This window comes from Gastrolobium bilobum, unplaced genomic scaffold (genome assembly GCF_033153095.1).
Source record: "Gastrolobium bilobum isolate Gb01-03AN ecotype WA unplaced genomic scaffold, APGP_CSIRO_Gbil_v1 utg8088, whole genome shotgun sequence".
NCBI classification, from domain to species: domain Eukaryota; kingdom Viridiplantae; phylum Streptophyta; class Magnoliopsida; order Fabales; family Fabaceae; genus Gastrolobium; species Gastrolobium bilobum.
The window spans coordinates 547203-558390 of record NW_026898843.1 but is presented as its reverse complement, the minus strand read 5'-3'; positions in this window follow the sequence as shown (position 1 = coordinate 558390).

Here is an 11188-nt window from a genome sequence, read left to right as displayed (position 1 = left end):
ATGAGCGCGTACTGTGTGGGTAATAGACGTATTCCTGCACTTCTCTGATCAATAGAATAGTTATAACACACATGGCATGATTATCTGCTGCATTGCACTGGTTTTGGAACTTATATTGTTAAACTGCTTTTGGAACTTATATTGCACATGTAAGTGAGCTTGGGGTGGAAGATCCTTGAGGACCCCTTGTCTTACTGAGATTTCTGTTTAGAGATCTCATCCCACGTTTGGGGCACCATTTTTCAGGTTCACGTAACTCGGGGGTTGAGACCTCGGGCGGCAGGATGCTGGAGCTTAGTTGGATGATGTTTATCTGCTTATGCTGATTATGCTTGGATGCTGGATTATGTTTGTTGCTATTATATGTTTAGCTTCATCTTATGGATTATTGTGTGGAGACTCTGTTGGCTTTGTTGCTTTATTTGGTGATCATGGGGATTGTCCATGCCACATTGACTTGACTTTATGTTTTTAGATTCGAGTTGTATAATTGTATCAGGATTATGTCTGGCCTACGTGTCCGTGACTTAGAAACTCACAGATATTTATGTATTGAGGTAATTCAGTTAGCTGTCTATTTGAAATTTACATACAAGCAATGTTTTGGAAATGAATTAAGTAATTCAACTTGGTAATGATAATGACGTCATAATTGAAAAGAAAAAGATATTTCGCATTTTTAATCAAGCGTGGCTTAATACGATGACATGTTAACAAACCGGGTATACACGGGGTGTTACACTCACCCTCAATTATGTTCAACTTATGAATCATGCAATAGACACATTAGGGGTTTAAAGTTGATACCTTTATTCGGATAACTATTTCTGATCAGATGCGTTCTTGATCAATTCTTCAGACTTGAAGAACACAAGTCCTCCGATGGAAATCCACACCACCTTGTTGTCTCTTAAGAAAAGAACACGTCTTTGAATGCCAAATATCCTTCAATTGAGGTTGCTAGACTCAAGAGAAGAATAGAGATTGGGTGGTGCCTTTGGTTATTCCAAGAGAAAGATAGCCGCCACACTGATATGTGTGTTGACTAAGGTTTTAGTGGAAAAAATTAGAGAATGAGAGATGCAAAACTAAGGAAGAAGAGAGGCTATATATATATGTGGCGCCTCATTAACCTAAGACTAGGTCAAATCAGCGCCCTCGTCAAATCTCAATCTTATTGGGTAATTTCCTTATTTTTATCCAATCAATCCAATGGATTGGTTTCCCCAATTTTAGCCAATTAATTTAATTGATTGATTTTCTTCCTTTAATCCAATCAATCCAATTGATTGGTTTCCCAAATTTCAGTCAATTAATTGAATTAATTGGTTTTCTTAATTTTGGTCAATCAATCTAATTGATTTGTTTTTAAATTTCAGCCAATTAATTTAATTAATTAGTTTCCTTAATTTTGATCAATCAATCCAATTGATTTGTTTACCCAATTTCAGAAATAATTTAATTAAATTGGTTTCCTTAATTTTGGTCAATCAATCCAATTGATTTGTTTCCAATCAATCTAATTGATTGGTTTCCTTTATTTTCTCCATCTTCAATAAATCTAATTTAATGACTATATTTAAATTCAAATTTCAAATTCGAAATTCAAAATTAGAATTTAAATTAATATTATTTAAATTCGAAATTCGAAATTAGAATTCAAATTATTTAAATTCAAATTTCAAATTCAAAATTTAAAATTAGAATTCAAATTAATTTTATTAATTTAACGTTTAAATTAATTAGGTTACATCATGGATCAAGTCCAACTTGACCCCATATGCCACCTACTCTCTCTTGGCCCAATATGTGAGCTTTTTCAACTTAGGCCCATTATGTCTTATTAGGCCCAAACCACATATGCTAGAATTCAAGACAACTTAAGGTGTTTGTGTGCGGCCCATCAGGCCCAACATAGCACTGACATAAATGGGCTTGGGCCCATTAGGCCCAATCCATCTAATGACAACACAGAGCACTGGCAATGCTTTGTTGTCCCAGAGCTAGTTGAGTTCATCGAATGATCAACCTGTTATACCTATTTGGTTACCGTGTGAATTGTCCTTTCGTCTCGGTTATTCATCAATAAAAGAATGGGTCACAGTACTCACGACCATTACTGGATCGGTCCACCATCAGCCTCTTGTCAGTCTCCCTTTCCACCATAGCATGAAATTCTTTAAAGGCTTGGAGTACCTGATCTTTAGATTTCAACAAATACACTCACATTTTGCGAGAATGATCATCAATAAAAGAAACAAAATATTCATCTTCTCTAAGATATCTCTCCGACATGGAGCAAACATTAGTGTGGACGAGGTCAAGAACATACCTGCATTGTCTGGGTTGATCTGGTCTCACAAAAGAAACCTGGTGCTGCTTTTCAGCTAAGCAGTGTGTGCAACTCTCCAGTACTTGGTCTTTCAATCCGGTTAGCAGTCTTTTCTTGTTCAGGATTTGGAGTCATTTCTTGCTCATGTAGCTGAGGCGCTTGTGCCACAACTCTATGCCAGGTTCATCTCGAAAAGAGTTGGCTTCTCCACTATTTATCTTTCCTTGCATCACGTTCAAGGAGCCTTCCTTCTTGCATCGGGCAACCACCAATTTTCCCTCGACCAATTTCCCTTTACTTCCTCCAAAGTAATTCACTAACCCGACATCATCAAGCTTTTCTACCGAGATTAGGTTCAGATGCATGTCAGACATATGCCTTACATCCTTCAGCACAAGTCGGCACCCGACATTCGTGGTCAGGGTTACATCACCGACACCAACTATCTTGCTTGTTACTTGGTTTCCCATCTTTGTGATTTTAAAGTCATCGCTTCTGTAAGAAGAAAATAAGTCTTTGTGTGGGGTGACATAGAAGGAGGCACCAGAGTCGACAATTCAGGCGCGATCATCATAAGCAACATTAAAAAAATTATCCTCACCAAGGAGAAAGATCTCGGCATCAGCATTGGCAACCACCGCAGTGGTGCTCTTGTCTTCTTTCTTCTTCGGTATAATCTAATTCGGCATCAAAGTGTCGTTCTTTTCATCTTTTCGCAGAGTCTGGTAGTCAGGCTTCTTGTTGTCGGGCTTTCCATAGTAGAAGAAATTCAATTCATATTTCGGCCTAGACCGGACTCTGGACTTATCACGTTTGTCACGACCCCAGCTCTTGCTATGACCCCGGGCATCAGACCTTTCTCTATTCTCAGCCACGTTTGCCTCAGACGTGCTTGTTACACCTGGATTCTTCATTCAGGAGGTTGTTAGTCACAGCGTCCATTGTTAATTTTTCATCACGAGTCGAGTTATTTAAAGTAACTACCAGAGTATCATATCTTTTTGGCAGTGAGCTCAACAACAGCAGAGCCTACATCTCGTCATCAACCTTCATCTCATCTTTGGAAAGTTGATTCACGATACCTTTGTAGGTGTTGAGGTGCTTAATCATACTCATGTCGTCCTTGTATTTGAGCTTCACAAATCGGCTAACCAAGTGTGCCTTGTTCTTGTGACTCTTCTCCTGAATTATGGACTCCAACTTCGTCCATAACTCGTATGCATTCGGGAACTCGGTCACGTGCTCAAAGAGGTTTTTGTCAATGTACTTCCTGATCAGGCCACAGCCTTACAATTCATGATTTCCCACTCCTTCTCGATTTTACCTTTAAGCATCTCTTCATGGGCGATGGGTTCATACATGTCCTTGCAGTACATATGGTCTTCCATCGTAGGTCTCCAGTAAGTGAAATTATCCGCGATCAGCCTGTACATGTCTCCGTCATGGGAAACGCCACTGGTCTTTATCTCGTCACCCTTTGAACTCGGATTCTGATACCACTGCTGGGACGTTGGTCCATCAACTCAGCCCGGAGGCGGATTCACGAGTCAGCGCATCGAGCTCAAAGCTCAGCAATCAGAAGTCATCCTGGAGTCACCAGGTTGGCCTTATGTAGCGAAAATGAAGAAAATGCAGAGGAGAGAGATAAAGAAGAACACAGTCAACTTTTAACGTGGAAAACCTTCTTCAATGTGAAGATGTAAAAATTATGGGACACTAGTCAATAAAATCTTTCACTATGTCAAAAGAAAGATTAGAGTCAAGCTTCCCTAGTCTTTCACTAAAGGTACAATCAAGCTTCACCATCAATGGTGGTATTCAAACATCTCTAAAGAGGTCACACACAAACTTATCGCTAGAGGTAATCTCAAAAGCCTAAGCTTTAAAATCTCTATTCAAAATCTCTTTCTAACCTATACAAAGGTCTTCATGTGTGTATATATAGGAGAGGAAAAAAAATCCTCCACCTTCCTTCTAGAATCTTCCATAATGATTGAGGTGGTTGGGCTGCCTTGAGCCCTATACCAATTAATGAGGTGCATGCCAGCATTAATGAGGAACCACCCCAACAAACCCAACCCACAATTTGTGACAGGTTAAATGGGTCAACCCGACAAGTTGATCCATTTTGCCACCTAAGATCAATCACATTTAGTGAGTTCGATATCATGTCTTTATCGAAAATTTTAAAGTATTGGGCTCATAGATTATCCCACTTACATGAACTTCACTTAATCCATACCAACTAATATAAAACTACATCAAATTTGAATATCTCAAAATATTCTTTTTTTTTATATATCTCCTCTCTTTTTTCTTTCTTTTTTGTAAATACATATTGACTGCTCTACCAGATCACACTAATCTAACTTGCAAGATTTATAACCACATCTTAATTCTTAGTCCACTATAGCTGAACAGCCAGATTCAGATGAATGCTATATTAACAACTCACAAACCCTTCGCCAGTTTCTGTCTGCTACTTCTTGGTTAGATACGATTCTATCAAGTAGGCGAAATCCTTCTCTTCGTTTATTCAATCATTATTAGACTAATCCAATTCTATCGGATCTATACATGAGATAACTCTCCCAAAATTATTTTATCTTGTGCTCAAAATTTCGAAAATAAACTTCTTCCCACATAAATCAATAATTATTTATGAAAGTTTTTGTTTTTATGGCCTTGATCATACACATATAGTTAACTCGGATGATCACTGATTCACTGTGCAAACCCGACTCAATAAAAAAAAAATTCAATTTTACTGGTATTCGAGTTAAATAAAGTGAAACACAATGATTCTTAATTTGGGTCTTCAATCATCCTTTTTTTTCTCTCTTTCTTATTCATTCCTATTTTTTATTATTTTATTTTATTTTACTTTTTATGATTATTTTTAATAATGTAAATGTATGTACAACTAAGTGACTTGACGTGAACTGACATAAATTTAATTTCATTAATTTGGTATGAATTAACCAAAATTATTTCTAAAATTGATAAGATAATCAGTTTAAACTTTAATTTCTCTTAAAACCAAACTGTGATCATCCTTATAATTAAAAAACCAAGATTTAGCCAATGAAGAAATTCACACAACATTATAATGCTGCACTTTAATTATCCATTAAAAGAAAGAGAAAGGAAAAGAAAAGCACCCTGGCCTCTTTAAAAAAGTTCAATCAGACACATCTCATATTCAGGTGCAGAAAAGGGCGCCATGGGCCATGGGATTGACCATGACCCCTCATCCATTCATCCCTTATCTTTAAATTTTTCCTTTTCTTTTGTAGTCATATTTTGGTCATTAAAAAACCCATTTTATGTAGGAATTAAAAAAAAAATCTTTTTTTTCTATAGTGTACTGTTTGATGGTGAGATTAGATTTGTTTTCCTTAATAGGAGAAGGTATTTCAATGTAATATTGCTCAAAGAAACATTGATATAGACCAAAACTCATCATGAATAAAGGGCCGACTCAGTTCAAATACTCACTTCGTGAGTGTTTGGGGAAGGGAATACTCTAGGCAGTCTTTTCCCTGCTTTTTGCAGAGAGGCTGATTCGAACCCGCGACCTGACACACTACGACAAGCAAGCTTACCGCTGAGCCAAGCCGGCCCTTCAAAACTCATCATGAATATATTGGGCAAAAGCTGGGAGAAAGAGGGACGGTGCTAAGGGCAAGATGACTCGGTAGGTATTTTGGTAAAATAACAGTTTACAAATCAGTGTAATCAATTTTTTTTTTTTTTTTTGGGTACATAATCAAGGTTCTTTTCTATGGCTAAAAAGGGGATATTTATAAGTGAGAAAAATTCTTCAATCATGAGAGAGAGTTATAATTATTTATGTCCCAGTGGACCTAACTGTATGTGAGACAAACACACTTACTGTATATGAGGTGTGCTGGTGTATAGATGTGAGATTCTCTGTTATAAGGATGTAAAAATCTCATTTAAGAAAGTAGAAAAGTGATCTCTTAATTAGACCTTAATAGCTGGCCCATCGGATTGGGCCAATATGACCGATTTAGAACACATAATATCCTTAACCATTGTTTAAAGGAAAAAATATTTATGCAGTTACTGCAGATAAGTTATCTGTATTTACTCTCAAAAATGACGTCGTTTTGGAATTGAAAAATTAAAAAATTATAAATATAAAGACTATAATAACCCTGAAATAAATTAAAATTACAAAAACACCATAATTTTTATCCCAAAACGACGTCATATTGGACTTACTGCAGATAACTTATTTGCAGTAACTGCAGAAAAAGCAAACCCTTGTTTAAATTAAGATTTAATGTAAAATCATTGTGAATCCATGATTCATTAGTTACTAATTTATGATGGTTTAGTTTAGTTTAGCATGAGAGGATAGACGAATGCACCAATATTTCCCTAAAAAATTTCTATAAGCCTTCCAATAAAATATAATTATGTCATTAGAAATGTTGATAAAATATTTCTTAAACATCTTTTAGCATTTTTATTATTGAATGAAATAAATACTGGACCCACTATTAGAAAATGCACTTAAACTATATAATTAGACTAGTATGAAATTTCACTTAATAACAAAAATATCGAAAAGAGAGTGTCAAGCATTTCTCATGTTACATTAACGAGAATAGATCTTTCAAAATCTGTAGATTTCTTTATTGTTATCCAATCTAAACATTAGTTGCAGACTGTCACAAATTACAATGCTTCTTGTCTCCTGATTTTCCATTTTTGTTCCTTTCCCAAACCATACTCTGCACTTAGTAGTGCTTATAGCAGATGCAAGTGAAAATAAAAGAGATTTGGATTCTTTGTGATCTGACACTGTTTTTTTGCCTCTATTTGATGATTTTTTGCTTGATGCCACAATATGTGTAGCCAAATAGACAGTTTGGAGACTAAAATCTTCAGCTTTAGCTTTTCTCTAAGTAGAATGTTCTTAAACTAAAACCATTTTTTTTCTATGCCACGTTTTCCAATATAATAAAAGCAATTGAAAGAAAGAAACACTGATTTTGATTCCCTATAGCAACTGCATGCAGTACTAATGTGCTTTTTCAAGTCTTCCTCTGACTCAGTGAGTGGCTCGAAAAGTTTTACATTTGAAACGCCAATCTCGCCTTCAATTTCTGCTGCTTTATTTTTCTTTTGCTTTTGCAAGTTTCTTGGTCCAAAGCATAGTGTCATTTAATGCAACAACTAATAATAAAGAGAGAGAAAAAAAACAGAAGCTGAAACAATTCCTTGACTTTTTGTGAAAGCATGCAACACCCATTGCCCCCACCCATGTGTCATTAACTATCATATCATTTTATATTAGAATTGTAGCACATTCAAATGATTTATGGAGGAAGGGGGAAAATGACAGAACAAATTGTTATTCATATATGATTTTTGCGGCACTTGTGCAAAAATCAAAATACATCTATCTATCATGTATTGCATTTTACAAAACGGATAAATTGTTGGTATTACTGTTATACTAAAGATTCAGTATATGCCACTAATAGAAATATTTCATGTCAGCTAAAGTTTTTTTTTTTTTTCTGTCAAATTTTTTCTCTCTCCTATGATGTGTAATACTTTCATTGGTGTGATGCACTGAATCTTGTACCAAAAATTTATTCCTACAAAACAGCATTGGGGCATATATGACTTGAATGCGCAGTGTCAAAATAAGCATCTTCCATTACACTAACTTTTGCATTAGTTGGTCATGAAGACTTTTGCATAAGTTACTCATGGAGATGATGTACTGATACGCAACTTAAACCATATTTTTTATGCGTGTTTCACTAATATTTATTGGGTAAATAATTTGTCAGAAAAATCAAATCGGTGATATATTTTATATTTTTTAATTATATAGGCCGTGGCCATTATGTGCCTATTTTCTGCAAAAAGAATCAAGCTCTTAAAGTAACCAGATTATTTCCCTTGAAAAAAACAAAGTATAAAAGAAAAAAGAAAAGGACTTATGTATAAAAAAAGGGTTTTATAAGAGTTATGTTGTAAGAAAAATGGTTGTGTAATGTTATAGAGATTCGTTTTGCGTGCCTTAATTTTTTATTTATTTTTTTGTTTTAAAAAGTGTGGGCCCCACAAAATGTTGTGAGAGTAGAAAAATTTATTGTATTATGTTAAAAGATAAAAGTAAAACCCATAAAAAAAAAAAAAGTACTTTTCCGTATTTGGCTGTACTGTACCACTCCGAACTGAAAAATCAATTCTTTTGGGTTCAAATATTAATTTGACTATACTTGATGCATTTGACTTAAATAAATATTAAAGAAATTCATGTTCCTTGTATTTTTAAGTTTATTATTGAATTGGATCACTTCAGGGCAGGTGTGAGAAAAACCTTGCTTGCTCATGACTTAAAGGAGAGACCTCTTTTTTCTTCCATGACATAGAAAAAGTGGAGCAGCAGGCTAATCAAATAATGAACCATTCTCTTTTGTTGAAAGAATTAAAGTTTTCCGAATAAAATAAAGGGCAATCATTTTCTTTTTTAGAGGAAAAAATATATTTTTAGTGACTTATAGCATAAGTGGATCTCATTTTGAATTTTTTTTTTCGCTATTTTGTAAATCTCACTTATGTCATAAGTGATTAATAGGAGAAAAAAGTTATCATTTAAAAGGTGAAAATTTCTTCCCTAAAATAAATCATTTTCATTTGAGTTAAATATATGAGCAGTAAAAGTTGCACAAATGAATTGCATTGACACAGGCAATGCCTCATGGTCCACAGCTCAACATAAAGGACTGATGTTACAATTGTGGACCATTGAATTTCAAATAATGCTTCTTTTTTTCTGCCAAAAGATTTCAAAAATTAAATTCACAGCCTTCAATAAAAATGTTGACAAAAATTCTACCCACTATGATGTTGCATACACCCTACAGTGTTTGGTTGAAGATTTATTTTGAGATTGATGGGAAAGTGTAAGTGGGGGCTTTTTGACCCTTATAACTCTTTATTATTAATTAATTACCGATTTGACCTTGATTATAAACTATTTCAAAAATTTAACCCCCTCAGAAAACATAACACCAATCTGCCCTTGTTTGACCGTTGACCACCAAGCCTACCCGGGTACACCCCTCTGTACCCGGGTATTTTTTGAAAATTTTTGTCTACCCGGGTAGGGAGGCGTGTACCCGGGTATTGTTCTTCGTACCTGAAAAATTGCTTGAATTATTTACCCGGGTAGAGAGGGGTGTACCCGGGTAAATCTTCGACCACCCATTTGGTATTTTTTCTCTCTTTTTTACAGCTAATGAGATAGATCAGTATTATCAAGTTAAGCATGCCTAACCAATTTGAAGAGCTTTTAGCTTTGAGAATGGATTTGGAATTTCCATACATCAACACTTTACTGCTCATCAAAGCGGTCCCTGTTCGTATTGATTATGATGGGGTCTACTTTTATGTACGTCAAAATCGCGCTCCTATATATAAATGTGGTACCGGGTCTATTGGGGAGAGTGAGACGGAAAGAAAATAAAGACAGGGTTCATGGTACAGAAATTTAGTGTGAGCATGCAGCTTTTCATTTTACTGGTAAATGACGAATTATCACGTTCAGGGAAGACATGCATGGGACAAGGTTTGTGGTTGTGGATTTATACTGTTAACTGAGAATTCTCTTTCTGAAATAATCATTGAAAAATATTTGTGTGCTTTACAGACCCAAAAAAGTTGCAGAGGCAGAGCACGTGATAGTCGGTGCCTCCATATTCAAAGCTTGGAGAAGAAGAGTGCATGGGAGATCCAAAGAGTAATCATACCGGGTGGTTGAAGATTTACCCGGGTACACCCCTCGCTACCCGGGTAAATAATTCAAGCAATTTCTCAGGTGCGAAGAACAATACCCGGGTACACGCCTCCCTACCCGGGTAGACAAAAATTTTCAAAAAATACCCGGGTACAGAGGGGTGTACCCGGGTAGGCTTGGTGGTCAACGGTCAAACAGGGGCAGATTGGTGTTATGTTTTTTGAGAGGGTTAAATTTTTGAAATAGTTTATAATCAAGGTCAAATCGGTAATTAATTAATAATAAAGGGTTATAAGGGTAAAAAAGCCTGTAAGTGGGTATTGGAAAATATCACGTTTGGTTCAGGTTTTTTAAAAAAATACTAGACAAATAGGATAGATGGGGAAATGACTTTTGTGTTGATTTTTAGATGAAATTCACTGTTATAGAATGTCACTTGAGATGTGGTATTTTGAGTTAACTGGGGAAGTGAAAAAACAGGTGCGAAGTTTCTTCCGAACATAGATTTTGCAAATTTAAATAAATTTTCCTGGTAATATTTCGGTCAACCAAACAACTTTCTTTACATTTTCCTATCAAACTCACTTTCCAACTATTTCCCTAGTATTCAAAAAATTTATCCTCAACCAAACGCCCCTTAAAGGAAATAACTGGTTAATCATGATGTTTCAAGAAGAGGCATGCAGCAATATTATGAACTGAGTAGAAAAAAAAAGAAAAAAGGAAGATAAAACAATACAAGAGGAGGAAAACTATCACCTACAATTATTTAGGATGGATTATTTTCTAGGTGATTTTCAACAGTTAAACTCCTTTACACTTCCATAATAACCAAAAAATTGACCTTTAAAGGGGTAGGGACTAAGAATTGTTATGTTCATATTTATTAAAACCTTATCATCAAAAGCATCATTGCACGCACATTGTAAACTCATGACAAGAACTAAGGACTATTCAAGACATGAAAGGTTAAGCAAGTCATTAGAGAACTATTAGCTTCACTTAGTCTTTGGTTATGACTTCTGATTTAGTTTACTCCAATACAAGAGATGCAATAGACAATAAAA